The following is a 20356-nucleotide window of genomic DNA, read 5'->3' on the forward strand; positions in this document are numbered from 1 at the left end:
ATTTGAGAAAGAGCTCTTAATCTGTCTTACCTCGATAAGTTCGGACCTGGTAAGTTTTCCCGTGTTGAGTCAAATTAAGCCGCAAGCTCCACTTCTTTTTTTTTTTTTGTTACAAAGTCGGTTTATTGATATAATATATACATAATTTAAACCTTCGCGTTCCGAGAAGCTGTTTCCCCGCGAGGGATATGCTTCTCGGATTTATAGTTCTGTTTGAAATCACAATGTAAACACATTTCTCATTCGCTTCATTTTCTTTCAATAATGTTCCCCCTTTCTGCAGATTACGCCACGGCGTAACCAGCAACTTTCAACGTCCGGAGAACTCTGCAGCGCTTGCCGCTGCCTCCTCCGCAGATGTCATCATTTCTCCAGTGCCGTCCAGTGACTGCTGCCGCTGGGCTCGGACCTCGCGACGATACGCGCGTTGCCGCTCGTTCCGTCGTTGTCTCGCTAGTTCCGCCCTCCGTGCCACGGTGGACGGCGAAGGCGGCGTCATCGCTCTGCTGTAACGCACCAGCAGAGGAGAGCCGGGATTGCGGACCATCCGCATCCTTCGCCGCCTTTCGTTGTCCCGACGCTGCCGCTCGCGACGCCGATCCTGCAGAATCTGCGCCTCTCGCTGCGACACCGGGTGCACTGTCCGGAGCTCGTTCAAAACCAGTCGTCTGGCACGTTGCTGAGCGTTGCGCCGCTCACGCCGCCGTTCGACCAGTTCCTCGTGCGCTGTTCGGGAGTCATCAAGTGCCGCATTCCGCTCCGCCAGGCTGGACCGCTGCCAGGTCTCCCGCAGCTCCTCAGTGATGAGGCTGCAGGCTTCGCAGACGCTGCTCCAGTTTGACGGGCTCTGCAACATGTGACCCACCAGGGTCTCCGCTTCCAAGGGTTCTCCGTCCGCCGCCGTTAGATGAAGCGCTCGCACGTGTTCAAACCGAGGACACTCAAAGAGGACGTGACCGACCGTCTCCTCCACCGCCAGACACTGGGGGCAGTCAGGGGACGAAGTGAACTGCATGGCGCTAAGGTACTCCCGGAAAAATCCGTGTCCCGAGAGCACTTGAGCCAACGCAAACGTCACTTGTCCGTGATTCCTTTCCTGCCAGGGTGCTATCTGCGGCAACACCCTATGCGTCCAGCGGATGAAACGGCTGGCCGACCGGTGATGATGGTCCTCGCCGTCGTCGTCGCCCTCCTGGTGTTCATCGTCGTCGTCGCGCTGCTCTGCTGAAGACTCTTCGGTGTTCTGCCGCTGTTGTCGCTGGGCCTGCCCTTCCGCCACCGCGTCCCATGAGCGCTGCCAGGCGCACATCGTCGCACGCCGCTCCTCCTTGCGGATGGCATCCGTAGAAGGGGCGCGATCGATGGCATGCAGCAGCTCATAAATCCTGGCGTCCTCCTCCACCAGCAAGCCGATGGGAATGAGTCCGGCCAGGATTGTTGCCACGCTGTGGCTGACGGTTCGAAATGCACAGGCCGTCCGAATCGCAGGGATCCGCTGCGATCGCTGGAGAAGCCTGGCACACGCCTGCAGGCTTGTCGCGCTGTGCCATACTGGAGCCGCATACCGGATGACCGATGACACCACACCCGCGAGCAATCGTCGTTGTGCTGGCTTGGGACCACCGTGGTTCTGCATCAGTGCAGTCACTGCTTTCGCAACACGGAGAGCCTTTTGCGACACGGCCTCGACGTGCTGTTTCCAGCTGAGGTGATCCTCCAGCGTGACGCCGAGGTAGCGGATGGTCCTCGACGACTCGACGATCGTGCCGCAGATGTCCACCGGAATACGCGGGTGTCCCTGACGAAGGCTGCTGATCATCACCATCTCAGTTTTGTCGGCGGAGAGCTTGAGTTGGTGACGCTCCATCCACTGGTTGATGACCAGGACAGCCTTTTCGGCCTCTGCAGCGGCCTCTCTGGGTGTACAGCCCGGAGCCGTCAGGACGATGTCGTCCGCGTACCCGATGATGTCGACGCCCGGCGGCAGCTCCAAGCCCAACACACCATCGTACAGCACGTTCCAGAGGGTCGGTCCCAGGATCGACCCCTGCGGCACTCCTGCGGATACGTCACGAGCAACGATGCCCCTGCTGGTCTCGTACCACAGCACGCGGCCGGTGAAGTAGCTCCGAAGGAGCCTTTGCAGCGGCTGCGGCACCAGCTTCTCCTTCAGGCATTGTCCAATCGCCGTCCAACTGGCGCTGTTGAAGGCGTTGGCAACGTCCAAGGCTACCACCATGAGGCACCGCTTATCCCGCCGGTTGGTTCGTCCAAAGGCCATGGCGCGTTGTCCTCGGGCCACCACCTCCCGAATGGCTTGCACTGTCGATCTCCCCCTACGGAAACCGTACTGTGCGGGGGAGAGACGGGGAGCGTTGGCCTGCTCCAAGTGCTCGTTGAGCCGATTCAGTACTATGCGCTCAAACACTTTAGCGGCAGTGTCGAGCATGCATAGGGGCCTATATGATGACGGCAGGCCCGGTGGTTTGCCCGGTTTCGCCAATAGCACCAACCGTTGGCGCTTCCACTGCGCCGGGAATTCTGCTCTGTCGATGAGGTCCTGGTATATCCGGCAGAACGTACCAGGACTCGTCCGAATGGCCACCGTCAATGCGCCATTAGGAATCCCGTCGATGCCCGGGGCCTTTCGCGGGTTCAGTGAAGCAGCGATTTCCAACAGCTCGTCCTCGGAGACGGGGCGGATGGTCGACGCCGCCGTCGGTGATGGTTCCGGCCACTCCATCGCAGGGTGTTCGGGGAACAGCTCCGCCACGATGGTGCCGAGCACTTGAGGGTCCCGCTCTGGCGGTGTTCGACTTCCCCTCAAGCGAGTCATCACGACCCTGTAGCCGGCTCCGAAGATGTTGCTCTCTGCCTCGTTGATAAGATCCTGGAAGCAGCGACGCTTGCTTGCCCGGATTTCCGCTTCGAACTGGCGCTCCACGACGCGCGCCATGTTCATTCGGCAAGCACGCTGCTCCGGATCCCTTGCCTGTTGCACTGCTTCCCTGGCTCGTTGACAGGCAGTCCTCAGCTCCGCCAGCTGAGGGTTCCACCAAAAGGCCGAGCGGTTGGCTCCCAGGCCCGGCTGCTGCCTCGGCATTGTGGCGTTACATGCCTCGCGTAGGGTCTTCATCAGCCCTTTCACATCCTTCGCCATTTCATCAAGGCGGAGATCAACCAACAGTTCAGCGAAGATGTTCGGGCTGAACTTGGTGATCATCCACCTCATGATGTTCCGTGATCGGTCTCGGTGTTCTGTTGTCGCGCTCCGTGCATGATGCTCGCGGTTGCTGTTGTTAGCTTCGCTGATGGTGAAGCAAACCGCTCGATGGTCACTCAGAGTGGGCCGGCTGCTGACCGCCCAATCGCCCGGACCAGCGATGGCATGGCTGGCGAAGGATACGTCGACTATGCTCTCGCTGGCAACCCCGTTCCCTACGAAGGTGGGTGTGTTGCCGCGATTGAGCACCTTCAAGCCTAGCCGTTCGCAGGTCAGCAGCAGCTCCTCGCCCTTGGCGGACGAGCGAGGGCTGCCCCACTCTTCATGGCTGGCGTTGAAGTCTCCAGCGAGGACGATCCGCTGGTGACCCATTGCCACCATTTCTATGGCTTCCAGCACCTGCACAAAGCGCTCAACGTTGACTAGAGGCCGAACGTAGCAGCAGATGAAAAGCACGCCGTCAATGACGGCTGCTGCCACCCACGGCACTCCAGTCGCTAGCACTCTCTGAACTGGCGACCTACCTGTCGCTATAATTGCGACACTCCCAGACTCATCTGCGATCCAGTTCCCGTTGTTCGTGGGCACGCGATGCGGATCGGACAGGAGGACAACGTCCGCCCGATCCTCACGCGCATGCTGGATCGCAAGGTCTTGGGAGACGGCGCGTCGCTGGCAGTTCAGCTGCATTACACGTGTGAACGTGTAGTCTGAGCTCCTCGACAAGACCGATCACCGGTCTGGTGTGCCAATCCGCACACTCCACAGCACGCCGGAGCCTTGCAGCCCCTTGCGCGATGGCCCTCGTTACCGCAGCGGAAACAGCGATTCGATCTGTCGGTTCCTTTGCACTCAAAGGATCGGTGCCCGATCTCGTGGCACCGGAAGCACCTTTGAGCACTCCGCTTCAGTTCCTCTACTACCTTCACGGTGGAGAGGCAGAAGCCGACTCGGAGCTTCTTGCCGTCCAGCAACGTGGCTTCACTGCGCAGCACCCGTGCTCTGCACCTCTGCAGGCCGTTCGGGTACGCATGTAGCGAGATACTCTCAGGAGGGATGGCCACACCATACTGAGATTTGATCTCAGCGGCCACCTCCTCCGGCGTCGCCAGCGGATCCACGTTGTTCGCCGTGATGTACGCCATCTCGGCGATGATCGTTGTCACCCCGCGTGACCCAACAGCCTTCGAAACTTGTTCGCGCATTCGGGCACCATCCGCGTTTGTTTTTAAACGGAGGATCAAATGATCCCTCCGTGTTCTCTCGGTGCGGACCACTTCCGTCCGCAGCTCCGTCAATGAGGTGTTCAGCCGCGCCAAGCGGAACACCTCTTCCCAGCTAGCGTCTTCCGCTGGGATAACTCGAAGGGCTACCGGTCGGCTATCACGAGCCTTCGTAGCCTTTTTATTTGCTGCTTTTTCGGCCGGATTTCTCCATGCCTCCTGGACAGGCTTCACCCACTGTCCAGGGGGGGTTGTTTTCTTAGGTGGGAGGGTATGGCTTCCTCCCACCACCGGCGGTATCACTGCTGCTGGTGCTGGTGTCACCGCAGCTTTCTTCTTCTTTTTTTTGCTGGCCACCTCCTGCCAGGTGCCAGCATCTTTCAGCTTTTGCTGCGCTTCCGCTTGTGGCTGCTTGTTGGCCACCACAGGTTTTGGCGCCTGTGGGGTGGCCTTTGCAGCCATTGCAGCCTTCAGCTCATTGTTGTTTTTATGCAGAGCGGCGTTCTCTTTTCGCAGCTCTTCCACCTGTACCGTCAGCGAGCGGACCGACTCGCTCAGGTTTCGGATCTGCTTGGCAAGGTCATCCGTTCCTGCTGGCGGTGTTTTATCAACCGCCACTGTCTCTACAGCCTCCTCAGGTATTACTGGCAGTCGCTCCAGTACTACCTTCGGCGACTTTGCTATTTGATGAGAAGGGGAAAGCGGGGAATTCACCTCCTCCCTCGCCTCCACCGACCCGAGCCGCCGGGATCTTCGTAACAGCTCCATGTTGTTCTTTAATGGGATTGGCCCATTATCACTCTGACAGACGAACTGTCTAAATATTCGCGCAGTTTTTCCAGCTGTCGTAAAAGTCAAGCAGTTTTTTCTAGCACTTTATTTTATAGCAACTTTCGCCCACTTTTCGCTCTGACACATGACATGTCAAATTGTCCACACGATATTTATAGCAATTATTATTGCAGCTCTCGCCCTGACATTAGACCTGTCAGACTGCCCAAGCGGTATTTTACTGCACTTTTACCGCAGTAATCGCTCTGACATTAGACCTGTCAGATTGCCCAAGCGGTATTTTACTGCACTTTTATCGCAGTTATCACTCTGACATTAGACCTGTCAGACTGCCCACGTGGTATTTTACTGCACTTTTACCGCAGTTGTCACTCTGACATTAGACCTGTCAGACCGACCACGAGGTATTTTACAGCACTTTATTGCAGTTTTCACTCATATGAAACTCCTTTTTCACTGTTTTTCACAGTTTTCCACTAGTTTTTCCACTGTTTTCTTACAGAAAACGATAATGTATCCACTGTTTATTGTTTATCTCACAGAAAATCCGCCAAAATCATGGAGTTTGGTGTCTTTTTACGGCCACAAAATTTCCCCATACAATTGTATGGGCGGGATGACGCCACGATGACGCCACACTTTTACCGTGGAAATTTGCAGTTTTCCGCCCGTTTTTCACCAGATTTTCACCGAAATTGCTTTAAAAAGCACTTCTACTACACTTTTACGCCAGAATTTCATCACTTTTCTCGATTTTACTCACAGAAATTTTCTCTTACCACAGAGTGACGCGGAGGCACGTCTGCTCTGGTTGAGGTCTCACTCGCGACTGCAAGCTCCACTTCTGGTGGTGCCCTTCCGTCAATTCCTTTAAGTTTCAATTTTGCAACCATACTTCCCCCGGAACCCGATTTTGGTTTCCCGGAAGCGACTGAGAGCACCGAGTTAAAGGTAGCGTCTCCCAACTGCTAATTGGCATCGTTTACGGTTAGAACTAGGGCGGTATCTAATCGCCTTCGATCCTCTAACTTTCGTTCTTGATTAATGAAAGCATCCATGGCAAACGCTTTCGCTTCAGTCGGTCCTACGACGGTCTACGAATTTCACCTCTCGCGCCGTAATACCAATGCCCCCAACTACTTCTGTTAATCATTACCTCTTGGTCCGGAGACAAACCAACGAAAGACTAAGACCGAGGTCATGTTCCATTATTCCATGCAAGATTATTCTCGGCCAACGCCGACCCGGAGGGCCGGACGCCTTTGTACTAGCCTGCTGTGAGCACTCTAATTTGTTCAAGGTAAACGCGAGCACCCTGGGCACCATGAGCTGGGTCGCCGGGAGGCGGCGGATGCCACTAGCTACCCGACTGACCCGCCACGGAGTACCGCCCCAGGCACACCATTGTGAGTCGCAGCCGCGGACGCGCACACGGACGGCCCCGGGTAACCGGGTGCCCGCGGCGGTCGCGAGTCTGGACGGAGAATCAACTTCGAACGTTTTAACCGCAACAACTTTAATATACGCTAGTGGAGCTGGAATTACCGCGGCTGCTGGCACCAGACTTGCCCTCCACTGGATCCTTGCTGAAGGATTTATGCTCAACTCATTCCAATTATGGACCATCGTTAAAGAGGTCCATATTGTTATTTCTCGTCACTACCTCCCCGTGCCGGGATTGGGTAATTTACGCGCCTGCTGCCTTCCTTGGATGTGGTAGCCATTTCTCAGGCTCCCTCTCCGGAATCGAACCCTGATTCCCCGTTACCCGTCGCAACCATGGTAGTCCTCTACACTACCATCAATAGTTGATAGGGCAGACATTTGAAAGATCTGTCGTCGGTCGCAAGCGACCATACGATCGGCATCCTTATCCAGACTTCAACTCAAGCCACCCGGAGGGCGGTTGGTTTCACTAATAAGTGCACCGGTTCCTCCCCGCGCGAGGCGGGTCGGTCCCGGCATGTTGCATGTATTAGCTCTGGCTTTTCCACAGTTATCCAACTAACTGATGGGGGGATGATCTTGTGAATTATAGCTGTTATACTGAGCCTTATGCGGTTTCACTTTCAACGAAGTTCGTACTTAGACATGCATGGCTTAACCTTTGAGACAAGCGTATATCACTGGTAGGATCAACCAGAATTCTCTCACTCTCTCTCTCTCTATCCGTGTACCGGTCCCTAGGGCAAAGCCCCGGGGACCACCCGATTCAACTACGCCACCGATGGGACAACTTGATCTGGATTCTATGCCCGTAAACACCCGGTTGAAGGCACCAACGTCACCTCGTTGTGCCAACTCGCACTCTCGATGGCATGATCCGATCCGCCTCCTAGCTGCTTGCGCCCTTCTCTCCTTGGACGCAGGCACCCGGCTCCACACGTGCACCTCGTGCGGAGCTCTCGGAAGCGCGCCAGCTGACACTCTGGCGGGCCCCTTGTTTGTTCCCGACTCATCTTAGCTTCGCCTCCTCATGAACCGGCGGAACCTTTAACCGTTCCGGGTCCTATGCACTCTTCGTGTTTGGTTCATCGCTCATCTCTACATTACGCCGAGCTCAACTAGTATTGTTCGTTTCACCGTTTGATGCGAGATCGGGGTATACCCGGTACCGCGGTACTTCCCACCCAGGTTGAATGGCCGTACAACACTCAAGAAGTAACAACGTGCCGGTGCTAAGCACCGTCTCCTCAAGATCTACGAGTTCTGACACCTCTTGGCTACTTGACCCCTTTCCCGGTGGGTGCAAGTCACTCTACTCCGAGCCCTGGGACACCTTCCCAGGGTGTTTTCCATGTACCACTAGCCTCTGGTTGACCATCGGTGGAGGTACTTGATTTCACCCAAAACCACCCTAGGTCACCGTTCCGACCGCCCAGCTACCGTTAAAACGCCTCCGGACACCAGGACACACCTTCCCGGTACCAGAACCAGTCGTAGTTGCCGTCACCCAAATTTCATACAACCGTCACCCACGGGCCGAAACACCTTGCCACTACATGGGTCTAGTATTAGGTCCTAGGGTCTCTTTTCGACTACTCCCGACCTCCCTGATATCGAATCGTCAGTTTACATGAGGAGGCTAAACTTTCTATGACGACTCAGTACAACCATACCTCCCTATAATAGTGAAATGTCAAATTCTAGGGCTTTTTGGCCATGGAAAATTCTGAAGCTCGGCACGAGCAAACATGACCCATGCTTGTATCTCCGAAACTATGAGTCTGACAGTTTTGCACCCTTCTGCGGAAAGTTGTGTCTCGTTAAGCCTAAAAAGTCAGTAGAACACCACGAAACGATCCGACCACTCCTTCGACCTGTTTTTGGGTTTTGCAGTTTTCCATGGGGTATTTTGTATGGGGAAAACCGACCCATGCCCGTATCTCCGTACCTAAGCGTCTGACGGTCTTGGACCCCTTTAGGTAAAAGTTGCATACCGTCGAGCTAAACATTTCACTAGAACATCGCGAAACGATCCGACGCCTCCTTCTGGGAGTTTTTGGGGTCCGAAGGTTTTCTGGGACTTAGTCTCTGGAGCAACATTTCTGAAGCTCGGCACGAGCAACCACGCACGTGTCTTATATCTCCGTAAGTAAGTGTCTGACGGTCTTGGACGCCTTTAGCAAAAAGTTGCGCCCTATCGAATGGAACATTTCACTAGAACACCACGAAACGATCCGACCACTCCTTCGACCTGTTTTTGGGTTTTGCAGTTTTCCATGGGGTATTTTGTATGGGGAAAACCGACCCATGCCCGTATCTCCGTACCTAAGCGTGTGACGGTCTTGGACCCCTTTAGGTAAAAGTTGCATTTCGTCGAGCTGAACATTTCACTAGAACATCGCGAAACGATCCGACGACTCCTTCTGGGAGTTTTTGGGGTCGGAAGGTTTTCTGGGACTTAGTCTCTGGAGCAACATTTCTGAAGCTCGGCACGAGCAACCACGCACGTGTCTTATATCTCCGTAAGTAAGGGTCTGACGGTCTTGGACACCTTTAGCAAAAAGTTGCGCCCTATCGAATGGAACATTTCACTAGAACACCACGAAACGATCCGACCACTCCTTCGACCTGTTTTGGGGTTTTGCAGTTTTCCATGGGGTATTTTGTATGGGGAAAACCGACCCATGCCCGTATCTCCGTACCTAAGCGTCTGACGGTCTTGGACCCCTTTAGGTAAAAGTTGCATTCCGTCGAGCTGAACATTTCACTAGAACATCGCGAAACGATCCGACGACTCCTTCTGGGAGTTTTTGGGGTCCGAAGGTTTTCTGGGACTTAGTCTCTGGAGCAACATTTCTGAAGCTCGGCACGAGCAACCACGCACGTGTCTTATATCTCCGTAAGTAAGTGTCTGACGGTCTTGGACACCTTTAGCAAAAAGTTGCGTATAACCATCCTCGTCAATACTCTCGAACACTGTAACTCGATCCGGCCACTCCTTGGTATACTTTTGTGGGTTGCCAGTTTCGTTTGGGACTTAGTCTCTGGAGACCAAATTCTGAAGCTCGGCGTGGAAACCGGTTTTTCGTGCACGTCCGAGGGCCTCGACCGCCCCGAGAACCCGGACCTTCAGGATTTTGGCCATTTTTGGGGGTGCACAAAAGTGTTCGTAATCATCCTCGGATTGTACTTTTCATCATCTAGGGGCACCGTAGGGACCGAAAAAAGTGGTTTCGCATGATAGTCCACCTCGACCCATGTCGACCCTTGCGCGACCCCGACCTTCAGGATTTTGCTCTACGGAAGGGGGTCGACTTGTGCGCAACCCCGACCTTCAGGATTTTGCTCTACGGAAGGGGGTGCACAAAAGTGTTCGTAATCAACCTCGGATTGTACTTTTCATCATCTAGGGGCACCGTAGGGACCGAAAAAAGTGGTTTCGCATGATAGTCCACCTCGACCCATGTCGACCCTTGCGCGACCCCGACCTTCAGGATTTTGCTCTACGGAAGGGGGTCTACTTGTGCGCAACCCCGACCTTCAGGATTTTGCTCTACGGAAGGGGGTGCACACTTGTGCGACCCCGACCTACAGGATTTTGCTCTACGGAAGGGGGTGCACAAAAGTGTTCGTAATCAACCTCGGATTGTACTTTTCATCATCTAGGGGCACCGTAGGGACCGTAAAAAGTGGTTTCGCATGATAGTCCACCTCGACCCATGTCGACCCTTGCGCGACCCCGACCTTCAGGATTTTGCTCTACGGAAGGGGGTCGACTTGTGCGCAACCCCGACCTTCAGGATTTTGCTCTACGGAAGGGGGTGCACAAAAGTGTTCGTAATCAACCTCGGATTGTACTTTTCATCATCTAGGGGCACCGTAGGGACCGAAAAAAGTGGTTTCGCATGATAGTCCACCTCGACCCATGTCGACCCTTGCGCGACCCCGACCTTCAGGATTTTGCTCTACGGAAGGGGGTGCACACTTGTGCGACCCCGACCTTCAGGATTTTGCTCTACGGAAGGGGGTCGACTTGTGCGCAACCCCGACCTTCAGGATTTTGCTCTACGGAAGGGGGTGCACAAAAGTGTTCGTAATCAACCTCGGATTGTACTTTTCATCATCTAGGGGCACCGTAGGGACCGAAAAAAGTGGTTTCGCATGATAGTCCACCTCGACCCATGTCGACCCTTGCGCGACCCCGACCTTCAGGATTTTGCTCTACGGAAGGGGGTGCACACTTGTGCGACCTCGACCTTCAGGATTTTGCTCTACGGAAGGGGGTGCACAAAAGTGTTCGTAATCAACCTCGGATTGTACTTTTCATCATCTAGGGGCACCGTAGGGACCGAAAAAAGTGGTTTCGCATGATAGTCCACCTCGACCCATGTCGACCCTTGCGCGACCCCGACCTTCAGGATTTTGCTCTACGGAAGGGGGTGCACAAAAGTGTTCGTAATCAACCTCGGATTGTACTTTTCATCATCTAGGGGCACCGTAGGGACCGAAAAAAGTGGTTTCGCATGATAGTCCACCTCGACCCATGTCGACCCTTGCGCGACCCCGACCTTCAGGATTTTGCTCTTCGGAAGGGGGTCTACTTGTGCGCAACCCCGACCTTCAGGATTTTGCTCTACGGAAGGGGGTGCACAAAAGTGTTCGTAATCAACCTCGGATTGTACTTTTCATCATCTAGGGGCACCGTAGGGACCGAAAAAAGTGGTTTCGCATGATAGTCCACCTCGACCCATGTCGACCCTTGCGCGACCCCGACCTTCAGGATTTTGCTCTACGGAAGGGGGTGCACAAAAGTGTTCGTAATCAACCTCGGATTGTACTTTTCATCATCTAGGGGCACCGTAGGGACCGAAAAAAAGTGGTTTCGCATGATAGTCCACCTCGACCCATGTCGACCCTTGCGCGACCCCGACCTTCAGGATTTTGCTCTACGGAAGGGGGTCTACTTGTGCGCAACCCCGACCTTCAGGATTTTGCTCTACGGAAGGGGGTCTACTTGTGCGCAACCCCGACCTTCAGGATTTTGCTCTACGGAAGGGGGTGCACAAAAGTGTTCGTAATCAACCTCGGATTGTACTTTTCATCATCTAGGGGCACCGTAGGGACCGAAAAAAGTGGTTTCGCATGATAGTCCACCTCTACCCATGTCGACCCTTGCGCGACCCCGACCTTCAGGATTTTGCTCTACGGAAGGGGGTCTACTTGTGCGCAACCCCGACCTTCAGGATTTTGCTCTACGGAAGGGGGTGCACACTTGTGCGACCCCGACCTTCAGGATTTTGCTCTACGGAAGGGGGTGCACAAAAGTGTTCGTAATCAACCTCGGATTGTACTTTTCATCATCTAGGGGCACCGTAGGGACCGAAAAAAGTGGTTTCGCATGATAGTCCACCTCGACCCATGTCGACCCTTGCGCGACCCCGACCTTCAGGATTTTGCTCTACGGAAGGGGGTCTACTTGTGCGCAACCCCGACCTTCAGGATTTTGCTCTACGGAAGGGGGTGCACAAAAGTGTTCGTAATCAACCTCGGATTGTACTTTTCATCATCTAGGGGCACCGTAGGGACCGAAAAAAGTGGTTTCGCATGATAGTCCACCTCGACCCATGTCGACCCTTGCGCGACCCCGACCTTCAGGATTTTGCTCTACGGAAGGGGGTGCACAAAAGTGTTCGTAATCAACCTCGGATTGTACTTTTCATCATCTAGGGGCACCGTAGGGACCGAAAAAAGTGGTTTCGCATGATAGTCCACCTCGACCCATGTCGACCCTTGCGCGACCCCGACCTTCAGGATTTTGCTCTACGGAAGGGGGTGCACAAAAGTGTTCGTAATCAACCTCGGATTGTACTTTTCATCATCTAGGGGCACCGTAGGGACCGAAAAAAGTGGTTTCGCATGATAGTCCACCTCGACCCATGTCGACCCTTGCGCGACCCCGACCTACAGGATTTTGCTCTACGGCAGGGGGTCGACTTGTGCGCAACCCCGACCTTCAGGATTTTGCTCTACGGAAGGGGGTGCACACTTGCGCGACCCCGACCTTCAGGATTTTGCTCTACGGAAGGGGGTGCACAAAAGTGTTCGTAATCAACCTCGGATTGTACTTTTCATCATCTAGGGGCACCGTAGGGACCGAAAAAAGTGGTTTCGCATGATAGTCCACCTCGACCCATGTCGACCCTTGCGCGACCCCGACCTTCAGGATTTTGCTCTACGGAAGGGGGTCTACTTGTGCGCAACCCCGACCTTCAGGATTTTGCTCTACGGAAGGGGGTGCACAAAAGTGTTCGTAATCAACCTCGGATTGTACTTTTCATCATCTAGGGGCACCGTAGGGACCGAAAAAAGTGGTTTCGCATGATAGTCCACCTCGACCCATGTCGACCCTTGCGCGACCCCGACCTTCAGGATTTTGCTCTACGGAAGGGGGTCGACTTGTGCGCAACCCCGACCTTCAGGATTTTGCTCTACGGAAGGGGGTGCACAAAAGTGTTCGTAATCAACCTCGGATTGTACTTTTCATCATCTAGGGGCACCGTAGGGACCGAAAAAAGTGGTTTCGCATGATAGTCCACCTCGACCCATGTCGACCCTTGCTCGACCCCGACCTTCAGGATTTTGCTCTACGGAAGGGGGTCTACTTGTGCGCAACCCCGACCTTCAGGATTTTGCTCTATGGAAGGGGGTGCACAAAAGTGTTCGTAATCAACCTCGGATTGTACTTTTCATCATCTAGGGGCACCGTAGGGACCGAAAAAAGTGGTTTCGCATGATAGTCCACCTCGACCCATGTCGACCCTTGCGCGACCCCGACCTTCAGGATTTTGCTCTACAGAAGGGGGTCTACTTGTGCGCAACCCCGACCTTCAGGAATTTGCTCTACGGAAGGGGGTGCACAAAAGTGTTCGTAATCAACCTCGGATTGTACTTTTCATCATCTAGGGGCACCGTAGGGACCGAAAAAAGTGGTTTCGCATGATAGTCCACCTCGACCCATGTCGACCCTTGCGCGACCCCGACCTTCAGGATTTTGCTCTACGGAAGGGGGTGCACAAAAGTGTTCGTAATCAACCTCGGATTGTACTTTTCATCATCTAGGGGCACCGTAGGGACCGAAAAAAGTGGTTTCGCATGATAGTCCACCTCGACCCATGTCGACCCTTGCGCGACCCCGACCTTCAGGATTTTGCTCTACGGAAGGGGGTCTACTTGTGCGCAACCCCGACCTTCAGGATTTTGCTCTACGGAAGGGGGTGCACAAAAGTGTTCGTAATCAACCTCGGATTGTACTTTTCATCATCTAGGGGCACCGTAGGGACCGAAAAAAGTGGTTTCGCATGATAGTCCACCTCGACCCATGTCGACCCTTGCGCGACCCCGACCTTCAGGATTTTGCTCTACGGAAGGGGGTCTACTTGTGCGCAACCCCGACCTTCAGGATTTTGCTCTACGGAAGGGGGTGCACAAAAGTGTTCGTAATCAACCTCGGATTGTACTTTTCATCATCTAGGGGCACCGTAGGGACCGAAAAAAGTGGTTTCGCATGATAGTCCACCTCGACCCATGTCGACCCTTGCGCGACCCCGACCTTCAGGATTTTGCTCTACGGAAGGGGGTCTACTTGTGCGCAACCCCGACCTTCAGGATTTTGCTCTACGGAAGGGGGTGCACAAAAGTGTTCGTAATCAACCTCGGATTGTACTTTTCATCATCTAGGGGCACCGTAGGGACCGAAAAAAGTGGTTTCGCATGATAGTCCACCTCGACCCATGTCGACCCTTGCGCGGCCCCGACCTTCAGGATTTTGCTCTACGGAAGGGGGTCTACTTGTGCGCAACCCCGACCTTCAGGATTTTGCTCTACGGAAGGGGGTGCACAAAAGTGTTCGTAATCAACCTCGGATTGTACTTTTCATCATCTAGGGGCACCGTAGGGACCGAAAAAAGTGGTTTCGCATGATAGTCCACCTCGACCCATGTCGACCCTTGCGCGACCCCGACCTTCAGGATTTTGCTCTACGGAAGGGGGTGCACAAAAGTGTTCGTAATCAACCTCGGATTGTACTTTTCATCATCTAGGGGCACCGTAGGGACCGAAGAAAAGTGGTTTCGCATGATAGTCCACCTCGACCCATGTCGACCCTTGCGCGACCCCGACCTTCAGGATTTTGCTCTACGGAAGGGGGTCGACTTGTGCGCAACCCCGACCTTCAGGATTTTGCTCTACGGAAGGGGGTGCACAAAAGTGTTCGTAATCAACCTCGGATTGTACTTTTCATCATCTAGGGGCACCGTAGGGACCGAAAAAAGTGGTTTCGCATGATAGTCCACCTCGACCCATGTCGACCCTTGCGCGACCCCGACCTTCAGGATTTTGCTCTACGGAAGGGGGTGCACAAAAGTGTTCGTAATCAACCTCGGATTGTACTTTTCATCATCTAGGGGCACCGTAGGGACCGAAAAAAGTGGTTTCGCATGATAGTCCACCTCGACCCATGTCGACCCTTGCGCGACCCCGACCTTCAGGATTTTGCTCTACGGAAGGGGGTGCACAAAAGTGTTCGTAATCAACCTCGGATTGTACTTTTCATCATCTAGGGGCACCGTAGGGACCGAAAAAAGTGGTTTCGCATGATAGTCCACCTCGACCCATGTCGACCCTTGCGCGACCCCGACCTTCAGGATTTTGCTCTACGGGAGGGGTCCTCTCTGTACAAGGTTTAGGGGTACATTTTCACCCAAAAACCACTATCGCTCATCCGTAACAACTCCTCGACATGTGTCTTCTCTGTGAATTTGGCCCCGATCTGACGAGAAGTTTTCGAGATATGCCCCTCTGAAGGTACATATTGGGACTTAGCCGATTTTCACCCATTGCGGTGTCTCTGGGGTGTTGGGAATCGCTCTACCGACCAGCCGGTTGGAGATATCGATTCCCGGTCTTTGGCGCGTTTGCTCAACTCCGTAATGCCTACTTTTCGTCCATACACACAACACCTCGCAGAGTTCTCCTTCTGCCAGATATAGCGCGTGCCCCTTTGTTCGTGCACCATTTTGGCCCGTTTTTCGCACATCGCTTCGAAACCATGCGTCCGACGGTTTTGCGTCCCAAGTACCGATGTTAGAACACCACCGTGGCTAACTTTCGTCCATATACGCCAACTCCGTGCAATGTCTCCATCACCCTGTTTTTGGGTGAAAACCCATTTCTGGGACTTAGCCGATTTTCACCCATTGCGGTGTCTATGGGGTGTTGGGAATCGCTCTACCGACCAGCTGGTTGGAGATATCGTTTTGCGGTCTTCGGCGCGTTTGCTCAACTCCGTAATGCCTACTTTTCGTCCATACACACAACACCTCGCAGAGTTCTCCTTCTGCTAGATATAGCGCGTGCCCCTTTGTTCGTGCACCATTTTGGCCCGTTTTTCGCACATCGCCTCGAAACCATGCGTCCGACGCTTTTGCGTCCCAAGTACCGATGTTAGAACACCACCGTGGCTAACTTTCGTCCATATACGCCAACTCCGTGCAATGTCTCCATCACCCTGTTTTTGGGTGAAAACCCATTTCTGGGACTTAGCCGATTTTCACCCATTGCGGTGTCTATGGGGTGTTGGGAATCGCTCTACCGACCAGCCGGTTGGAGATATCGATTCCCGGTCTTCGGCGCGTTTGCTCAACTCCGTAATGCCTACTTTTCGTCCATACACACAACACCTCGCAGAGTTCTCCTTCTGCCAGATATAGCGCGTGCCCCTTTGTTCGTGCACCATTTTGGCCTGTTTTTCGTACATCGCTTCGAAACCATGCGTCCGACGGTTTTGCGTCCCAAGTACCGATGTTAGAACACCACCGTGGCTAACTTTCGTCCATATACGCCAACTCCGTGCAATGTCTCCATCACCCTGTTTTTGGGTGAAAACCCATTTCTGGGACTTAGCCGATTTTCACCCATTGCGGTGTCTATGGGGTGTTGGGAATCGCTCTACCGACCAGCCGGTTGGAGATATCGAGTTGCGGTCTTCGGCGCGTTTGCTCAACTCCGTAATGCCTACTTTTCGTCCATACACACAACACCTCGCAGAGTTCTCCTTCTGCCAGATATAGCGCGTGCCCCTTTGTTCGTGCACCATTTTGGCCTGTTTTTCGTACATCGCTTCGAAACCATGCGTCCGACGGTTTTGCGTCCCAAGTACCGATGTTAGAACACCACCGTGACTAACTTTCGTCCATATACGCCAACTCCGTGCAATGTCTCCATCACCCTGTTTTTGGGTGAAAACCCATTTCTGGGACTTAGCCGATTTTCACCCATTGCGGTGTCTATGGGGTGTTGGGAATCGCTCTACCGACCAGCCGGTTGGAGATATCGATTCCCGGTCTTCGGCGCGTTTGCTCAACTTCGTAATGCCTACTTTTCGTCCATACACACAACACCTCGCAGAGTTCTCCTTCTGCCAGATATAGCGCGTGCCCCTTTGTTCGTGCACCATTTTGGCCCGTTTTTCGCACATTGCCTCGAAACCATGCGTGCGACGGTTTTGCGTCCCAAGTACCGATGTTAGAACACCACCGTGGCTAACTTTCGTCCATATACGCCAACTCCGTGCAATGTCTCCATCACCCTGTTTTTGGGTGAAAACCCATTTCTGGGACTTAGCCGATTTTCACCCATTGCGGTGTCTATGGGGTGTTGGGAATCGCTCTACCGACCAGCCGGTTGGAGATATCGATTCCCGGTCTTCGGCGCGTTTGCTCAACTCTGTAATGCCTACTTTTCGTCCATACACACAACACCTCGCAGAGTTCTCCTTCTGCCAGATATAGCGCGTGCCCCTTTGTTCGTGCACCGTTTTGGCCCGTTTTTCGCACATTGCCTCGAAACCATGCGTCCGACGCTTTTGCGTCCCAAGTAGTGATGTTAGAACACCACCGTGGCTAACTTTCGTCCATATACGCCAACTCCGTGCAATGTCTCCATCACCCTGTTTTTGGGTGAAAACCCATTTCAGGGACTTAGCCGATTTTCACCCATTGCGGTGTCTATGGGGTGTTGGGAATCGCTCTACCGACCAGCTGGTTGGAGATATCGTTTTGCGGTCTTCGGCGCGTTTGCTCAACTCCGTAATGCCTACTTTTCGTCCATACACACAACACCTCGCAGAGTTCTCCTTCTGCCAGATATAGCGCGTGCCCCTTTGTTCGTGCACCATTTTGGCCTGTTTTTCGTACATCGCTTCGAAACCATGCGTCCGACGGTTTTGCGTCCCAAGTACCGATGTTAGAACACCACCGTGGCTAACTTTCGTCCATATACGCCAACTCCGTGCAATGTCTCCATCACCCTGTTTTTGGGTGAAAACCCATTTCTGGGACTTAGCCGATTTTCACCCATTGCGGTGTCTATGGGGTGTTGGGAATCGCTCTACCGACCAGCTGGTTGGAGATATCGTTTTGCGGTCTTCGGCGCGTTTGCTCAACTCCGTAATGCCTACTTTTCGTCCATACACACAACACCTCGCAGAGTTCTCCTTCTGCTAGATATAGCGCGTGCCCCTTTGTTCGTGCACCATTTTGGCCCGTTTTTCGCACATCGCCTCGAAACCATGCGTCCGACGCTTTTGCGTCCCAAGTACCGATGTTAGAACACCACCGTGGCTAACTTTCGTCCATATACGCCAACTCCGTGCAATGTCTCCATCACCCTGTTTTTGGGTGAAAACCCATTTCTGGGACTTAGCCGATTTTCACCCATTGCGGTGTCTATGGGGTGTTGGGAATCGCTCTACCGACCAGCCGGTTGGAGATATCGATTCCCGGTCTTCGGCGCGTTTGCTCAACTCCGTAATGCCTACTTTTCGTCCGTACACACAACACCTCGCAGAGTTCTCCTTCTGCCAGATATAGCGCGTGCCCCTTTGTTCGTGCACCATTTTGCCCGTTTTTCGCACATTGCCTCGAAACCATGCGTCCGACGGTTTTGCGTCCCAAGTACCGATGTTAGAACACCACCGTGGCTAACTTTCGTCCATATACGCCAAACTTCTCAGACACCTCCATCCGAGAGTATTTCGTGTTTTCCCATATATTGCATACTTCCAGGGGTTTTCTTCCATACAACTTTCAATGTTCTGTAAAACACCCGCGCATCGTCCGATTGGACTGAAACTGCTCCGGCGCGCTCTCTGCCGTGCTACAACTCTGCGCAAACCATCAAAACCTCGATGCCTGCGTGCGCACCTAGTCATCTGAACTCCGTACACTCTGGCTTAACAGGCCTCCTAGCCCGTTACAACATGGCTAACCCACTGGTAACCGGTAACCGTCACCCGTCCAATGTGGTCCATCACCCGTGCAAGCTGTTTCGCGTGCTTGCGCTTGCTCCGTGAGCAATCCCGCGTGCATTCGGTTGTCTTCCAACAGCGTGTTCGTCTCGCAACAATCTCCTCCGTGTGTACGCCTGGTGCTATGCAACTAGTTGAAATTTTTCGGGAAGTCAAGTTTTGGGACTTGTACTTTTTTTCAACATTAAATGCAGCTTTTCGCACACCATAGCAACACGGGCTTCGACTTTCGGGACTTGGTGCTTTTCGCGGATCAAGCCCAATGGACTTGACCCGCTAAAGCTCACCTCCTCTTTATCGCTCCACTCGGGTAGCTATGGTGCACCCCAGCCAGTAGCGCACATGCACCCCATGTCTGGGGCACAAGCACACCACCCACTAGGACACCCTTTCCCGGTGGGTGCAAGTCACTCTACTCCGAGCCCTGGGACACCTTCCCAGGGTGTTTTCCATGTACCACTAACCCTTGGTTGGACACCTCTTGGCTACTTGACCCCTTTCCCGGTGGGTGCAAGTCACTCTACTCCGAGCCCTGGCACACCTTCCCAGGGTGTTTTCCATGTACCACTAACCCTTGGTTGGACACCTCTTGGCTACTTGACCCCTTTCCCGGTGGGTGCAAGTCACCGTGCGGAACCTTTCGGCCGCTCTCTCTAGGACTGTGTTGCAGGCAAGCACAGTGGTTCCGCGACCTAGAGACAGCGGCATCCCTTGTTACTACTACTCCGAGCCCTGGGACACCTTCCCAGGGTGTTTTCCATGTACCACTAGCCTCTGGTTGAACATCGGTGGAGGTACTTGATTTCACCCAAAACCACCCTAGGTCACCGTTCCGACCACCCAGCTACCGTTAAAACGCCTCCGGACACCAGGACACACCTTCCCGGTACCAGAACCAGTCGTAGTTGCCGTCACCCAAATTTCATACAACCGTCACCCACGGGCCGAAACACCTTGCCACTACATGAGTCTAGTATTAGGTCCTAGGGTCTCTTTTCGACAACTCCCGACCTCCCTGATATCGAATCGTCAGTTTACATGAGGAGGCTAAACTTTCTATGACGACTCAGTACAACCATACCTCCCTATAATAGTGAAATGTCAAATTCTAGGGCTTTTTGGCCATGGAAAATTCTGAAGCTCGGCACGAGCAAACATGACCCATGCTTGTATCTCCGAAACTATGAGTCTGACAGTTTTGCACCCTTCTCCGGAAAGTTGTGTCTCGTTAAGCCTAAAAAGTCAGTAGAACACCACGAAACGATCCGACCACTCCTTCGACCTGTTTTTGGGTTTTGCAGTTTTCCA

The sequence above is a fragment of the Anopheles nili genome (genome assembly GCF_943737925.1).
Source record: "Anopheles nili chromosome X unlocalized genomic scaffold, idAnoNiliSN_F5_01 X_unloc_1, whole genome shotgun sequence".
Lineage (NCBI taxonomy): Eukaryota > Metazoa > Arthropoda > Insecta > Diptera > Culicidae > Anopheles > Anopheles nili.